A 16,576-nucleotide genomic window follows, 5' to 3' on the forward strand; every position below is an offset into this window, starting at 1 on the left:
TGCTCCTAAGGAAATTCCATACTGTAAGACATTCCATCTACCTGCATTTTAGAAGGAAATGGAGGTGCCCCGTTAAATGGATGCCAATTTTTTTAAAATAGTGAAATCCTGCACCTGTATTTAGGCCAATGCATGCCTTTTGCCAGGAAGGGTTGGGATTAGTGGTTGGATCTTCCTTCTCTGCACTTGGGGTGGGTGCTTCTCCAGGGGCCGCAGCAGCAGTTCTGCAGAGCATCAGATGGCCACTGAGTTCCTCGGGGCATGCTTGACAGGGACCCCTAGAGCGCTCGAGGATTGCCAAAGGAATTGTAAGCATATTGAAAAAATGCCATGATTTCTTCTGCGTTTGCCACTTGATTAAACTTAGTTTTTCATTTTTTACCTATATTGACTTATATATTGCTGGAAGTAAAACAGAATCTCAGGAATCAGTGTGATGCATTTGACAGATGTTGTTCTGCTCCTGAGCGATGGTCCCATGAGACCTGTGCACTTTCCTCCTTCCAGCCCCCCTCTCCCACCACCATGCTGTCTCCAGGCTCAGGAAGGGTTCTGTGGTCTTTATCAGGAACGGAGGTACTGCAAGGTCTGGTTTTCCAGCCTGATTCTCCGTTAGCCACCAAGGGTGAAGAAACAGCCTCATCCTGTTGCTTAATTCCATTTTCTCCCCTAGGATCTCTTCCACTTTTGAGGAGCTCAAGCTCTGTGGGCCATGCGAGCTCTCCTCCTTTGTGAGCGTACATGTTCCCTCGTTTGTCGATATCCACTTAGAGAGCCGAGAGTGGTCTTTGTCTTTAGAAGACAATGCTGGCAGGTGGGAGGAGCGGGGGTCAGAGTCCCTTCTGTTAGTGCATGTGGGAAGGGGCAATCTTCCTTGCAGTGTGAGAGGTTTGTATTCTTGTCTGTTATAAAATCCTGTCTCTCTCCCACCATTATCATAAATGTAGCCTGTGCATAGCCTTCCCTTCTGTTTCTCTTCTACCTATCTCTAGTGTGTCTGTTTTCAAGGTGTTCCACAACATGAAAAGGCCTCAGTGAGTGGTAGTGTCCAGGAGTGCAGTGTGACCTAAGGGACAGAAAAATCACTTACGGGATAACCTGCTTGAAAAACAAAATAAAACTAAACAAAAAACCAAAACCACTGCTTCACTGTGACTCAAACTTTGGCTTCAAATGGCTATCTTTCCTCCTAAGACCTTTCATAAGTGTGCTGTCACAGCACCTTTGCCTAAGGACTCTGCCTCTGTGCTTTCACACCACCCTCGCGTAAGGCCTCTGTCTCTGCGCTATCACACCATCCTTGCCTAAGGCCTCAGTGCTGTCACAGCATGCTTGCCTAAGGACTCTGCCTCTGTGCTATCACACCATCCTTGCCTAAGGCCTCTGTCTGTGTGCTATCACACCATCCTTGCCTAAGGCCTCTGTCTCTGTCCTGTCACAATATTTTTGCTGCCAGAAAACACAGATAGGGAGAGAACTTTTAAAGATAACTTCAATAATAGTACACACTTTGGCTGGGTGCAGTGGCTCACGCCTGTAAACCCAGCACTTTAGGAGTCTGAGTCAAGTGGATCACACCAGCCTGGCCAATATGGTAAAAACCTGTCTCTACTAAAAATGCAAAAATTAGCTGGATGTGGTGGCATGTGCCTGTAGTCCCAGCTTCTCAGGAGGCTGAGGTGGGAGAATCGTTTGAACCTGGGAGGTGGAGGTTGTAGCGAGCTGAGATCATGCCACTGCACTCTAGCCTGGGCGACAGAGTGAGACTCCATCTCAAAATTAAAAAAAAAAATAGTACACACTTGAATAATTATTTTCAGATTGCAAAACACTTTTATTCATTATATAATAACTATTCCTCACATCAACCCATTCATTGTAATTCTCTTTTTACAGGCCTGGATTTGGTAAGTTATGTTGATTTATTCATTTAGGTATGTATTCATTCATCCATCCAAAATACATTCCCTGAATATATAATATGTACATATTATTGAGCTGAATTATATGAAGGATGCCCTCTAACAGCATGTAAACTTGTGGTATTAATATTAATAATATAATAATTATTAATATAATTATATAAATATAATCAATATACTATTAATAATATAACATTTTCATATTAACAGTAATATGAAATGTAAAACTAAAAATAGTATAGCATAAGAAGTGTCGAGGTGGAACTTGCTGTGGGATCACACAAAAAGGGGAATGAAATCGGGTGGGAACTGCGAGAACTGTTTATGGGGTGTAGGACTACAGTACTGGGTTTGGGACCCAGGGTTGTTCAAGGGTGGGCTGATGAGGCTAAAATGTTCTGTGGGAACTGAGAGAGAACAGGTTTTGAAGCGCCAGGCTCAGCATGTGTCATACTGGCTTGGAGGATGCTTGAGGGGAAGCCAGGGCCTGACCTGCTGGGGCAGCATGGGAGAAGTAGGAAGAGAGTGTGGCCTGGGGAGCCCCTGGTCGGCTGGTGCTGGGTGAACGTGGAAGCACAGCGTGTGAGCTTCTCCTCTCTGACCACAGCTGCCTTGTTCTTGGAAAGGGTCCTGTTTTATAAATGGGGCGGTGGAGGCATGGGGAAGTGGAGCAGCTCCCACCATTGCCCTGGGCTTGGCAGCCGTGAGACATGGCCAGCGGCCGCCCTGCGCTCTGGCCTCAATGCCCGCCCTGTGCGGATGTGCAGCGGTAATGCAGGGTCAGTGCCCTCTCACAGGCCCTCGCAGGAGGCTGCTTGTTGAGTGGTGCCAGCTCAGCCAAGCGTTCTCTGGGTCTCTGCTCAGGCTCCACTTTCTCAGAGGGCTGGAGGAGGTGGATGGTGCCGAGAGCTTCCCGGTGGCTCCCGGCCCTCCTCAGGGCCTGCCCGGGCAGGGAGGTGACAGCAGTCCCTGAGAGATCCCACCCTTCTCCCACACACAGTGGGCCAGGGGTGAGGGAAGGGGTCCCTCCAGCCCTTACCTCTGAGTACTTGCCCTGCAGAGCTGCTGTTATTATCTGTCAAGGCTGATTTCTCTGAGGTGACAGCTTTGACTTCAGATCTCCTTCTTTAATTGAGTCTTTGTCACTCCATTGATGGTAATTTGCACATCCAATAACTATTGCTAATGTGGGATGGAAGTGTGGTGATGTTGGTGGGGACGAGCGAGCTGCTGAGGCTGAGACCTGCTGGGAGGAGCCTTGGAAGCTGGGCTGCTGCAGGCTGTGCCGCCCCAGGCTCAGGCTAGGGTGCTGCATGGTTCTGTCTCTCATTTGCCAAACATTTTCTGAGCTCAGACTCAGTGTAAGGAGGACAAGGATATAAGAATGAATGACAGAAGGTCCTTGTTTTAGAGGACTTTCCAGTCTCATGAGAGAAAGAGACATACACAAATGACTAGATTGGAGATGCACAGGCAGTTAGTCACAGACACGTCTGCACGCTGGGGTCTGGGAGCCGAACAGCCACCTGCAATTCAACTACATTCAATGTAATTGAACCATCTGTTCTGGGCACCTATTTCTGGGTGGGCCCAGTGGAGTGGTGGGCCGGGAGCGGGGAGGAACAAAGGCACAAAGACTGACGCTGCTTTCCGCCCTGCTCTCTCTTGCTCTCTCCCCCCACCCCCGCTCATTCTCATCTCTCTCCCGTCTTCCCTCCCGCTCTCTATCTGTGGTGTGCACTCTACTCTCAGCTCTGGGCCTGTCTCTGGGGCTGGAATGGTGAGCCGAGACATTCTCTGTCCTTGTCCTTGTGGAACCTACTGAAGTGTGTGGGAGACACAGCCATTCATCCAATAAGCGCCGTGTACGTAATGGGGAGCTGCGCTCAGGAGGGACTCAGGGAGCTCTGAACGTGTCCCGCGGGACCCAGGCTCATCTGTGGGCCTCAGGGAGCTGGGCATGCGCCACAGAACTCTGGAGCAACTGAAGACCTCTTATTCCTTATTACAGATATAAATGTTATATTCATACATCGGTATATATAAACTTTATATATATTTATATAAATTAAATTGTAACCTACAGAATAGGACTTCTGGCAATGAGAATGTATCTGCTCAAAAAGCTGAACAGCCATAGAAAATGGAAATTAACTCTCAAAGATTTTGCATATTCAAAGGAGTCCAGAAAAATACTGAACAAAAACATGAATGAATATTTGTATAATCTTTGGTGGCTGAGGCCTTCCAAAAGCACAAAGGTAGATAGATCATTCTGATCACATAAAATTGTAAAGCATTAGAAAACCACAAACGAAGGTGAAAGACCACTGAGAACCTGGAAGCCTTCTCCCTCATACGTGGCACACTGGTGGTTACGCCAGGCTGGTGAGGGCTGCACAGCTGGTCTTCGAGTTAGAACACGACAGCCCCCCAGCACCAGCTGGCAGACGGCTGCCTGTCTGAGTCTCCCAAGGCTGTGGACCCTGCCACTGACTTCCCTGGGACCAGCTCTACCTTTTCCCACATTCAGGAATGTGTAGATTAACGTCTGCTGTGGTTTGAATGTGTCCTCCAAGGTTCATCTGTTGGCACCTTCATCCCCAATGCACACTTCTGAGGGATGGGATCTTTAGGAGGCGATTAGGTCCCGAGGACTCAGTCCTCATGAATGGATTAATGCCATCATCTTGGGAGGGGGTTATTTATCCAGGAGTCGGTTACGATCTCAGGAGTGGGTCAGTTATCCTGGGAGTGACTTACCTGTCTCAGGAGTGAGTTAGTTATCCTGGGAGTGAGTGACTCACCTCTGGAGTGGGTTAGTTATTGTGGGAGTGAGTTACTCATGTTAGGAGTGGGTTAGTTACTGTGGGAGTGAGTTACTCGTGTTGGGAGTGGGTTAGTTACTGTGGGAGTGAGTTACTCATGTTAGGAGTGGGTTAGTTACTGTGGGAGTGAGTTACTCGTGTTGGGAGTGGGTTAGTTACTGTGGGAGTGAGTTGCTCATGTTAGGAGTGGGTTAGTTATCGTGGGAGTGAGTTACTCGTGTTGGGAGTGGGTTAGTTACTGTGGGAGTGAGTTACTCATGTTAGGAGTGGGTTAGTTATCGTGGGAGTGAGTTACTCGTGTTGGGAGTGGGTTAGTTACTGTGGGAGTGAGTTACTCATGTTAGGAGTGGGTTAGTTATCCTGGGAGTGAGTTACTCATGTTGGGAGTGGGTTAGTCATTGTGGGAGTGAGTTACTCATGTTGGGAGTGGGTTAGTTACTGTGGGAGTGAGTTACTCATGTTGGGAGTGGGTTAGTTACTGTGGGAATGAGTTACTCATGTTGGGAGTGGGTTAGTTATTGTGGGAGTGAGTTACTCGTGTTGGGAGTGGGTTAGTTACTGTGGGAGTGAGTTACTCATGTTGGGAGTGGGTTAGTTACTGTGGGAGTGAGTTACTCGTGTTGGGAGTGGGTTAGTTACTGTGGGAGTGAGTTACTCATGTTGGGAGTGGGTTAGTTATTGTTAGAGTGAGTTACTCATGTTGGGAGTGGGTTAGTTACTGTGGGAGTGAGTTACTCGTGTTGGGAGTGGGTTAGTTATTGTTAGAGTGAGTTACTCATGTTGGGAGTGGGTTAGTTACTGTGGGAGTGAGTTACTCGTGTTGGGAGTGGGTTAGTTATTGTTAGAGTGAGTTACTCATGTTGGGAGTGGGTTAGTTACTGTGGGAGTGAGTTACTCGTGTTGGGAGTGGGTTAGTTACTGTGGGAGTGAGTTACTCATGTTGGGAGTGGGTTAGTTACTGTGGGAGTGAGTTACTCGTGTTGGAAGTGGGTTAGTTATTGTGGGAGTGAGTTACTCGTGTTGGGAGTGGGTTAGTTATTGTGGGAGTGAGTTACTCATGTTGGGAGTGGGTTAGTTACTGTGGGAGTGAGTTACTCGTGTTGGGAGTGGGTTAGTTATTGTGGGAGTGAGTTACTCGTGTTGGGAGTGGGTTAGTTATTGTGGGAGTGGGTTAGTTATTGTGGGAGTGAGTTACTCATGTTGGGAGTGGGTTAGTTACTGTGGGAGTGAGTTACTCATGTTGGGAGTGGGTTAGTTATTGTGGGAGTGAGTTACTCATGTTGGGAGTGGGTTAGTTACTGTGGGAGTGAGTTACTCATGTTGGGAGTGGGTTAGTTATTGTGGGAGTGAGTTACTCATGTTAGGAGTGGGTTAGTTACTGTGGGAGTGAGTTACTCGTGTTGGGAGTGGGTTAGTTATTGTGGGAGTGAGTTACTCGTGTTGGGAGTGGGTTAGTTATTGTGGGAGTGAGTTACTCATGTTGGGAGTGGGTTAGTTATCCTGGGAGTGAGTTACTCATGTTAGGAGTGGGTTAGTTATCCTGGGAGTGAGTTACTCATGTTGGGAGTGGGTTAGTTATTGTGGGAGTCAGTTACTCACCTTGGGAGTGGTTCAGTTATTGTGAGGATCAGTTACTTACCTTGGGAGTGGTTCAGTTATCATGGCAGTGGGCTCCTGAGTTCATTCCCCCTTCTCTGTCTCTTGCTCTCTTGCAGTCTTGTCCTTCCACCTTCCACCACGGGATGACACAGCAAGAGGGTGCTTGCCAGACGAGGTCCTCCGACTTTGGACTTCCCACCCCCCAGAACTGTAAGAAATGAATCTCCTCTGTTCTTTATCAATGACCTGGACTGTGGTATTCCACTGCAGCAGCACAATACAGACTCAGACAGTGACTTCAGGATGCTGCTCCAGTGATGCAGCTGATTTCCGTCCTAATGGGTTGATGCCCATGCCACACAACTGTCAAAATGCCTTGACTTCCACCCTATCCTTAACATAGTATTATTGAATACTTTCTCTGTGCCGGGCACTGGCTTGTGGATGTTGGACTCGCTAACATGTATAATACTCACAACTCTAAGAAGGAGGTATCATTACCATAACTACTGCCCAAGATTACAAATGAACAAACAGAGACATGGAGAGCTCCACTCTTGCCCGGGCTTATGCAGATTTAAAAAGGTGACAGGAGGTTGAACCTGGACAGTCTGACTTTGAGCTCATGCTCAACCACTAAACATCGTTGCTGCTTCCAAATCAATCAGGAAAGAACAAGAACAACCCAAAAGAGAAAAGCGGGTGAAGGGTTTGAACAGGTAATTTGCACACACAAACATACAAAAGAGACACAAACGTACGATTAGCCTATGCAAAGATACTCATCCTCACTAAAAATTAAAAAAATGTGAATACCAACAATAATAAGATATTTTCTCTTATTGTATTGAAAAAAATGTTAAATGGACAAAGCCAGTGTTAGAGATGTTGTGAGGATTTGGACAATCCCAAGTGCTATTAGGGGGAGTCGTCATAGCATTTTGGGGGCAGTTTGGCACAATGTATTGAATATAAACGTGTTTACTCCCTGAATCAGTGAGTCCAGTTCCAGGTTTACCATAAGTAGAAAATTACAGCGGTGTAAGGAGATACATACGCAAGGATGCTCATGAAAGTATCATTTATAATTGTAAAACTATGGGAGCATCCAAAATGCCTATCAATAGTGAATTGGTAGAGCAAATTATTGGAGATCCTTACAATAAAACACTAACCTTTAAAGATAGTGACGAAAATGAAAAGACTTGAATGCCATTAATCATGAAACAAGATCATAGAACGGCGTGTATAGTATCCTATACCCTGGACAGTATCCTACAACGCCCACTGTATAGTGGGATGTATAGAGTATGTGTATCCATGTCTATATGTGAAAGGGAGTATTCTGAAAGCGAGGTCACTAAAAAGTAAGTGGTAAGTGTCTTCAGCTCTGAGAGAGGTTTTAATTTTTTCTCCTTTTTGGGGGGATTTCACATTGTTTGAATTTTTACGTGGAAAATATGTCATTTTAATAAAAATAGTAAATATATTTAGTTAAAAATAAATGACCTGTATGATATTGGCCATGGCATCTCACTGAGTCTCCTGGAAGGCTTTGCATTTCTTTAGAGGAGCTTTTTCACACTGCAGGTTAAAACCCATGACTGCTTGTGAAATCAGTTTGGTAGGTTATAGACAGCATTAAGAAACAAAAAAAATGTGTAAAATTGAGTGTTACTTTGTGAAATAATAAAAATTTGATAAATGCGTCCCATTGGTGAGGTAAAATGCTGTCCTTTCTAGGGCTAGAAGCCCTGCTTTGGGGTTTGCTAAGGACGTCCTCCTGAGCAGCCAGGTTCCCAGAGTGCACTGAGGAGCCTCTCCCCACCTCGAAGGAAGGAACAGAGGGGCCCGCAGGGAGGCCAGCTCTCTTCTCATGGCTTATGGCATCCACACGGGCACTCACATCTCGCTCTTTCTCCCTTCTTTTATCCAGGGCACTGGATGAGCTGTGCTTGTTGAAACTGTTTCTGTAGCATTAGGTACGATAGAAACACAGCTTTCTATGCACACCAGCTTGCTGGGGCCGTGCTGCTGGCACCACAGAGCCGCACCCTGGTGAATGTTTGAGGTGAATGTGCAGGGCCCCCTTGTGAGGTTCTGTGGAGGATTCTTTAATGCTTCCTCTGGACTGAATTTACACATTACGTTGATAATGACTCAAAAGAAGGGTATAGACAGGAAGACCATGTATAGCAATAAGACTAATGATACTACTCATAAAACATTTTATAATTCAAATGCAATATGACCACCGGAAAAAGTTGCATGAATTATGTTTTTATTTTCTGTATTTTATGATGCCTTTGAAGACCCAGAGAGAGACTCTGCCTCTCCCAGGGTTTGCTAATTCCTGGAGACCACAAACAACTTGCCTGCCAGCAGGCCTTTGATATGCAAACCCACCAGGCTGGCACTGCTTTGATCAGGATCCCGCAGTCTGGGACACTATCTCGCTGCTCTGATCACCCCAGGGCCAGGTGCTGGGCAGCTAGAGACTGCCTGTGTAGCCAGAGCCTGCTGGAATCCTAAGCTACCCAGGCCTAAGCCTGCCCAGCGCTCACCTGCCTCCCGATTCCTTTTCACCACTCCCAAGCGTTTTGCCCAAATTCTCCTCTCGCCCCCACCCCTGACTGAGCCTGATGCTTCTCCACGTGGCCCTGAGTGGGGTGGTGTGGACTGCCCCTTCTCTTGGGAGCTGTAACAAGCTCTATTTTCAAAGACAATCACCTCCTGATCTGTTGTCGTGTCCAATTAAAATAAATCCTGGGTACATTTTAAAATAAGGGTCAGTCACCTCCAAGCTTTCAAAATTCCCAGATTATTCAGAAATACGAACAGCAGGCTCAAGTCACTGAGGATTTGCATCCTCATTTTGCTAATAGATTTAAGACCACAGAGAACTTACTCTGTGAGCAGAGGAGCCACCTGGAGGGTGAATGGCATTTAAAACACACCATGATAAAGTCCTGGGATGGGATGGTCATGCCCTTACTGTTTCCTATGAGAGTTAACGCAAGAGATCTGGACGAAGATGCTCTTCTGTGCTGCATATTTGCAAGACCGTTCATTTGTGGCCCTGAATGCAAGGTGGGAATCACCTCTGCCTGGGATGAATTGGGAACGGAAGCGACGCCCTCTAGATAATCTTTTCTCATAGACCTCTTGCTGAAGGTGCTCGGCCTCCCGACGCCCTTTCCTATCACAGTGAGCACATACCTGGATCTGTGTCATGCATGGGCTGTGCGCATTGTTTCACGGTAAAGCTTCTCGTCTTCCTTGCAAAAGGATGGTGTAAAAGCTTTCGGGCCAGTTCACACCACAGAGAGTCTATGCTGGATGCACTCCTGCTGCTAGAACAATTTGACAACAGGAAATTGTCAGCTGGTTTCTTAAGCTCCCGGGAGCTTGTGAGGGGAGACCAGGATCCCTCCTTCTGGATTCAAGCACTATGTCAATTCACTTACACAAGACAAATGCCCTAGGAGGACAGGAGTGATGCACTGAAACGTCACAGCAAACAAGACAGTCGGTGCTTTCCCATGTCTGCAGGCTGATCCTAGTGGCCCTTAGGAGGAGATACTTGGTGAATCCCATAAGTGCCCTGTGAAGCTCTCCTGTTTCCAGGCATGGCATGCTGGGTCTGCTGGGGCAGGAGGGATGGGTGGAGTGGAGGGAAACAGAAGTTGCCATATGATACTGTATATATGTATGATGCTATGCCTAACAGTAGAACTTCTCTAGACCCTGATTTCCTGAATTTTGGGAGAAGCCATATTTCAATTATGTCTCAGTGATAGGTGAAGTAGGGTGGTTGTAAGGAAAAACACATGTTGAGAATTGTCCCAGCAGGATACTGACCTGCCCTCCCAGTATCAGGCCTGCATTCTCTCTGCACCGTAACTGCCCACACATATGGGGGTTTACCAAGTGATTAGTTCCACCCATGTGTCACCTCTTCCGTCCTGACAGTGACTGCGTCAGGGCTATTACTACCCCTGATGGGCATGGAGCCTCACCCAGAGGCTGAATGCCTTATCTGCAGTAAGCACAGTGAGGGCCAGGGTAGGGATCTGAGCCTGGTCTGTCCTACACTGAAGCTCACACTCCTAAGCCAACCCACATTGCCCCAGCGGCCCCATATCTAGCCAAAATTCACCACTGTTCCTTCTACACAGCAAGCTGGAGGGTCAAACTAAAATATTTGTTACAATTTGTTACAGTTCCTTTCTGGAAGCAATTCAGTTTCAAGCATATTTTCCTCTCGGCAGAGGCAGCCACGGCTGGCCACTTCATGTGCTCCTGGAGAAGGCTTGCACCAGCCGTTTTCAGGAAAGTCAAGCAGCTGTTGACTCCTGAGCCTGGGTGAATTTGTGTGAAGAGCATAAGGCACTGTTTCTTCACCAAAAGGCTCCCTCTTACAGTGCAGATGGGGTGTGCTTCTCCACAGGAGGCCCCATGGCTTCCCCGCTTCTCAGAGGAGCGCGGTGCATCTGTGTGGAGGTTTCACAGCTCCTGCAGGCTGCCCTTGGTCCTGTTTGGTGACACCTGCCTTCCCCTTAGCTGTACAGTCATGAGCCGCCCTGGAATCACCGCAGCTCCAGATGGAGCCTGGATGCCAGAATGCAGCCTTAGCTCGGGGCAGCAGGACAGGAGCCAGCCAGGGGCAGCAGGACAGGAGCGAGCATGGGGCTGCAGAGCCGGTGGCCACGGTGGGCACCATGGAGGGGCTGCCCTGGGCAGCAGGGGCATGGGTCTCAAGGCCCAGGTTTGAGTAACAGGCACTGAGAGCTTACTTACTTTCCCTGAGACACAGTTTCCCCATCTCGAGAGCACGGAAAATCATTCCAGTTTCAGAGGATTCTTGTAAAAGTTAAATGAGATTAAAGAGGTAAAGCCCATAATGTGCTTAGCTCATGCTTGGCTCTCAGTCAATGCCAGTTAGTGCTGCAGTTTCTCCCCTCTCCCTCCCTCCTTCTCTCCTTCTTTTCTTCTGTTCTCCCTTTCTATTTTCTCCCCCACCCCAATCCCCAAAGCTCTGCTTTCGCCAGAGGAGGAAAAGCTGCCTGCCTTGGGCTGCACCCATACCCTCTTCAGTCCAGTGACATGTGGGGAGGGGAAAGGACAGAGGTAGACTGTCCTCCCCCACCTCCCCCTAATACAAATGGAATTCCTGGGACTGGGAAACAAAGAATACCCCCGTAAAAAGAAGACAGTACTTCTGCTGCAGGGTAATAAAGGGGAAAATAACCCTCAATGTCGGGAAACTCTGCTCCTCACAGCTCATATCTGTGTGGAGGAGAAGTTAAATATTAAATTTGGACTCAATTGAATGTGGGCACCAACAATGGTCACCAAGTCCTGGGACAGGTTCTGTGAAGCCCTTCAGGGGTTCTTCCAGCACTGTTTCGGATAAATCTCTAGTTCAATTTATTCCTGTTAGTTACTGAAAAACAACAGACAATCGCAAAAACAAGTTGACCTTTTTGTGTTCCTTAAGCCCAGTCACGAAGTGCCGTCATGACTGGGCCTCATGACAAACCACTTGTAACAAGTAACAACAGAACTCGGGTCCCAGACCCACTGAAGCTTCACGCGACCTCTCCTCACCTGTGCACGGACGAGTGTCTGGCTCCGGAACCCAGGCTGCCGCGTCCCAGTCTGGGGGTGAATCCTCCATAGTCTGCTGAGTGTAAATATATATATATATCTGTTCCCTTCTCCCCTTCCCATTGTAATTTGCGTATTATATCATTTGCGTATTTTATCTGCATTACCATTTACGTGAGATAAAGCTTGTTTACCCTTAAGGGTATTGTGTGCATCTCTTCTTTTCCCCTAGCGCATTTTCCTCACAGAACAATGTGAAACCAGAGGTCCTTACTGCTGCTGGCTTACTCTTTCCAAGCATTACTTTCCTTTTTTCCTTTTTTTTTTTTGAGATGGAGTTTTGCTCTTTTTGCCCAGGCTGGAGTGCAATGGCACAATCTCGGCTCACTGCAACCTCCACCTCCCAGGCTCAAGCAATTCTCATGCCTCAACCTCCTGAGTAGCTGGGACTACAGGTGCGCACCACCATGTCTGGTTGATATTTTGTATGTTTATTTTGCAGAGATGGAAACTCACTATGTTGGTCAGGCTGATCTCGAACTCCTGACCCCAAGCCATCTGCCTGCCAAAGTGCTGACATTACAGGCATGAACCACTGTGCCCTGCCTTCAAGCATTAATTTTCTATTATGAATAAAATTGATGAGCTCAGCCAATGTCTGGTGCCCATAAGAGTTGTTGCTGTTCATTACCAAGGTTAACAGCCTGCTGGTGATGCGGCCTCTGGCAGAGCGCTGCAGGGAGTGGGACTGGGCTGCTCGCTGGGGCGGAGGGGAGGTGAGGAGGAGGTGCTCACAGCTGACTTGCATGCCTCTGCCTGGCCCCGGGACCCCGAAGTCCTGCTTCTTTCTCCTCGCATTCTGCCAAGCTCCCCCGTGTCTGACCTCCAGCTTGAAACTTCCTTCTCTGATGACCCCGAGCAAGCAGCGTGAGCCCCTGCAGTATCCTCCCAGCGCGTGAGCACGGAGTCTGTGCCTGAGCCGAGTGTGACAGAGACGACTGGGCCAGGCGGCACGCGCCCTGGGCTCGGGGCCGGGAAGGTTTTCTGAAGGGTGGGAGAGTTAAGCGTCTAGGCTGGGAACTGCAGGATGAGTAGGAGTCAGTCCAGTGAGAGGGAGTGGGGGTGAGGAGGAAATGCTCAGGCAGGGGGTGTGCAGCTGCACACACCTTGTTCTGAGCCCAGGAAGAGCAGGGTGTTGAGGTGCTGAGTGCTGGGGGACAAGCTGGAGGGGGCACAGGGGCCTCTGTGACCTTCTCCGGGCCTTGGGACAGGTTGCTGTAGAACTAGGGCCTCCTGCATGTCTATTTTGCGTCTTTTCTCACAGGGTATCCCTGTGGGGGATTGGCAAACTAGGCCCTGCTGGCCAAAGTCAGCCTGTTGCCTTTTTGGTAAATAAAGTTTTATTGGAATATAGCCATGTTCCTGCATTTACACATCGCCCATGGCTGCCTTTATGCTATGATGGCGACACTGAACACCTGCAACAGAACCCATATGGCCTGCAAAGCAAGAACGTTTACTAGAAGGCTCTTTACAGAACAAGCAGGCTGACCACGCTCTAACCTCTGCCTGCTGCTCGAAGCAAACCTTCCTGATCTGGTACTCAAATATTTCTGTCCTTTATTCTGGTGCTTTGAGTCTATCTGTAGCTCAGGGTAAGGTGTTGAGAATTAGTAAGATTACAAACTGCAGAAGCAAAGATTTGGCTGTTAGAATACTTATGTTTTGATCTTGGCTTGACCTAGTCATTAGTGATGATATAATAATAATAATGTTACTAGTAATAGTAGTAAATGCAGGAATAGTTTCTATATTCAGCAATTATTATGTGACAAGTTTGGAGGTGGACTTTTAAAATATATTATGCCATTTAAATTCTCACAAAGAAGAGTTGGATATAGGGTTTTTTTAATCCTCATTTTACAGATGCTAAAATTGACACCAAGAGAGTAGGTGATGAGCTTGAATCAGGTAAGAATTATGTTCTACTTCCAGCTAAAGAAGAGGATATAGAAGATCAACAGCTTAAACATAACAGAAGGTTTGCTTCTCGCCCATCCTGTAATAGAAATCTGGTAATGAGCAAACGTGGTGGGCACCATGGCGGCCTCACTGATACTTATGTTCTGCGTTCTTGTCATGTTATTTTCATTTTCAAGTTTTCTCATGGACTAAGACAGTGACAGTGAGTGCAGCTCCACCTATCATGTTCATATTCCAGGTAGAAACTGGGGAAAGAGAAAAGGAGAAAAAAAGGCATTTCACTACAAAGATCACACATAATCTTCTGTCTGCATTTCATTGGTCAGCATTTAGTCACATGGCCACAACTACGAGCAAGGGAAGCTGGGAAATGCAGTTTTTTGATGGCACATTGCTACCCTTAATAAAACAAGGATATGCTACCAATGAAGAATGAATATGGGAAAGGCCCCTAGCAATGTCTGCTGCATCTGCCACTGGGGTTTTCTCCAATTTCCACAGACATCGCTCTTCCACATAGAGCACATTCTCATTCCCAAGCCACCACTCCCAAATCACACCCAGTTTCTGCGCCTAGCTTGTGTGTGGACAGTCCACTCCATCAGTCCCAGATGTGGCTTTTTATGGCTGGTGACCTATGAACTGAAAGACAGGCCATTTTTTTCCCCAACCTATCCTATATTTTCTCCTTGAGAGGAAAGATAAAACAACCACAATTTTTAAAATGTCAATCTTCCATTCAGAAAAGGGAGGAAAGAGAAACACAGAGATCACTGGTTTACAGTGATGGACCCGCCCTACTAGGCAGGAGTGAAAAGGCCTCCCTATCCAGCAGCAGACTGGATTCCTTGGCTGGTCCCTGTGGCCGCCACCCACTGTCTCCAGCAGCATCTCCTTGAACCTGTCTTCCTGGCTTTTGGCTCCGCCTTCAGAAGGGCCCTCCTTGTCAATCATCCTCCATTGCCACCTCTGATGTGGGCACTAGGGAGTGGGTCCTTCCCAGAGGATGCAGGATTTTGACACCCGGCAGTGTGGGATGTGGGACCAGGGAATCCAGCATATTTTCAGGCTTTTGTAGTCTGAGACTGGGGCTGAGATTTCTTTAGATGTGTATTAACAGTTCCTTCAACACTCCAGTGGGCATACAGCCTATTTCCTTCTGGTCATCGTACGTGCAAATAACCACAGCCCCATTTCTTTGTGTCCAGATGCAGTTTTTAGGCCTGAATATTCATCCGTTTTGCTCACTGGCCTCTGTCACTCAGTCCATCCCCTTAGCTGTTAAGTTAATGGTGACTATGGTAACACTCTTCACCTGATCCTTGCTGGTGCATTGACTTGCATTGTCTGCACCGAGTTCTTACAAGATGCTTGGTAAAGTCTTGGGTCACAGTTTTAACTTCTGCTGGGGTTCCTGCTCCACAGCCCTCATTTAGAACTGTTCCACTTTGGCTATTGTTTAGCTTTAGGGCATATTTGGCAATTTTTTAGCTTTGTAAAAATGCTCATTTAACTTACACAAGACCTGGGCTAGAAAATGTAGTATTTCCTTCCCCCTCTGTTTGCATAGGAGTTAGCCCTAGTGGAAGCCCATCTCTCCCTTGCAGGATTTTGTGGAAAGTGACAAAAATTACTCAAACCACACCAACGTTCTGCATGATTTCCACCATTCTTGGATGCTATAACCTCAGAAGGCACGTGACCTAACTTCCCAAGGGACAGCAGGGCCTCGACCAAATGCCGTTGTGCTGAGGGCTGCCGGCTGTCCCGCTGGGCTGCTCCACCCTCCCCGTGCTGCCCCACACCTTGCACAGGGCTCAGGCAGCATCCTAGCTCCATCATTCTTCTCCAGATTCCTCCTGAATCAGAAATCGCATCTGTCTCTTAATAGAGATCTGGCCTCAGGTGGCCGAAACACACAGGGTTGAAACGATACAGGGTCTGCACTCATTCTGCGACGAAGCCACAGAGTCAGCGCCCGGACCCCGGGCACCCGCCTCCCGCACGCGCTGCAGCGTCACCAGCGCAGCTTCACTCACTTCAGCGTCTCGTCTGCAGGGAGGAGTAATCCTGTGCCGCCTCATGGGGCTGTTTCAAGAAGGAAATGAGATATGGGATAAAGTGTATATGAGTATTTAGTGTGATTATTAATGTGTTTTCTCATCTGGGAAAATGATTTGCATATTAAGCAGAACTTCGTCATTTGGACTCCGAGGAGTGGCGTGGATGGGGAGAATTTCAGGCACCGCGCAGGCTGGCGCTGGAGATGTTCATCGGGAATGGAGCTCAGGCAGCGACTTCAGCCCCCAGAATTCCTCCTCCTGTGTCCCTTCCCTCCCCCAAACCCTTTCTGCAGCCCCTGTGCTCTCTCCTGCAACGGTGGTGAGCAGGTGGCCTCCCGGTGTCTCTGGAAAATTCCCATATGGAGTCCTATTTGAGATGAGCCAGAAGGCTAGGAAGGAGCCTGCAGTCCCAGTGTCTCGGGGCCTAGCAGGTTTTTCTAATGGGAGCTGGCATGCAGAAGGTGAGGCATACCCTGGGAGCAGCCCTGCGGCTGGATGAGGGATGGACGGCAGCACTGGGCAGGTGGAGTGGGGTGTGAGGGCCCCACAGCCTGCCTGCCAGTCCCACTGG

At 48.0% G+C, this 16,576-nt stretch overlaps 1 long non-coding RNA gene across 1 annotated transcript in view; it reads left to right on the plus strand.

The window, feature by feature from the left end:
- The window catches only part of LOC144334503 (uncharacterized), a 54,011-nt gene extending 45,946 nt beyond the window's left edge, over positions 1 to 8,065 (plus strand). Inside the window, exon 2 of the long non-coding RNA XR_013404462.1 lies at positions 6,466 to 8,065. This is a non-coding gene — a long non-coding RNA (uncharacterized LOC144334503). The remainder of the gene's footprint in view (positions 1 to 6,465) is intronic.
- The last annotated feature ends 8,511 nt before the right edge of the window (positions 8,066 to 16,576 follow it).

This window comes from Macaca mulatta, chromosome 14, assembly GCF_049350105.2.
Source record: "Macaca mulatta isolate MMU2019108-1 chromosome 14, T2T-MMU8v2.0, whole genome shotgun sequence".
NCBI lineage: Eukaryota > Metazoa > Chordata > Mammalia > Primates > Cercopithecidae > Macaca > Macaca mulatta.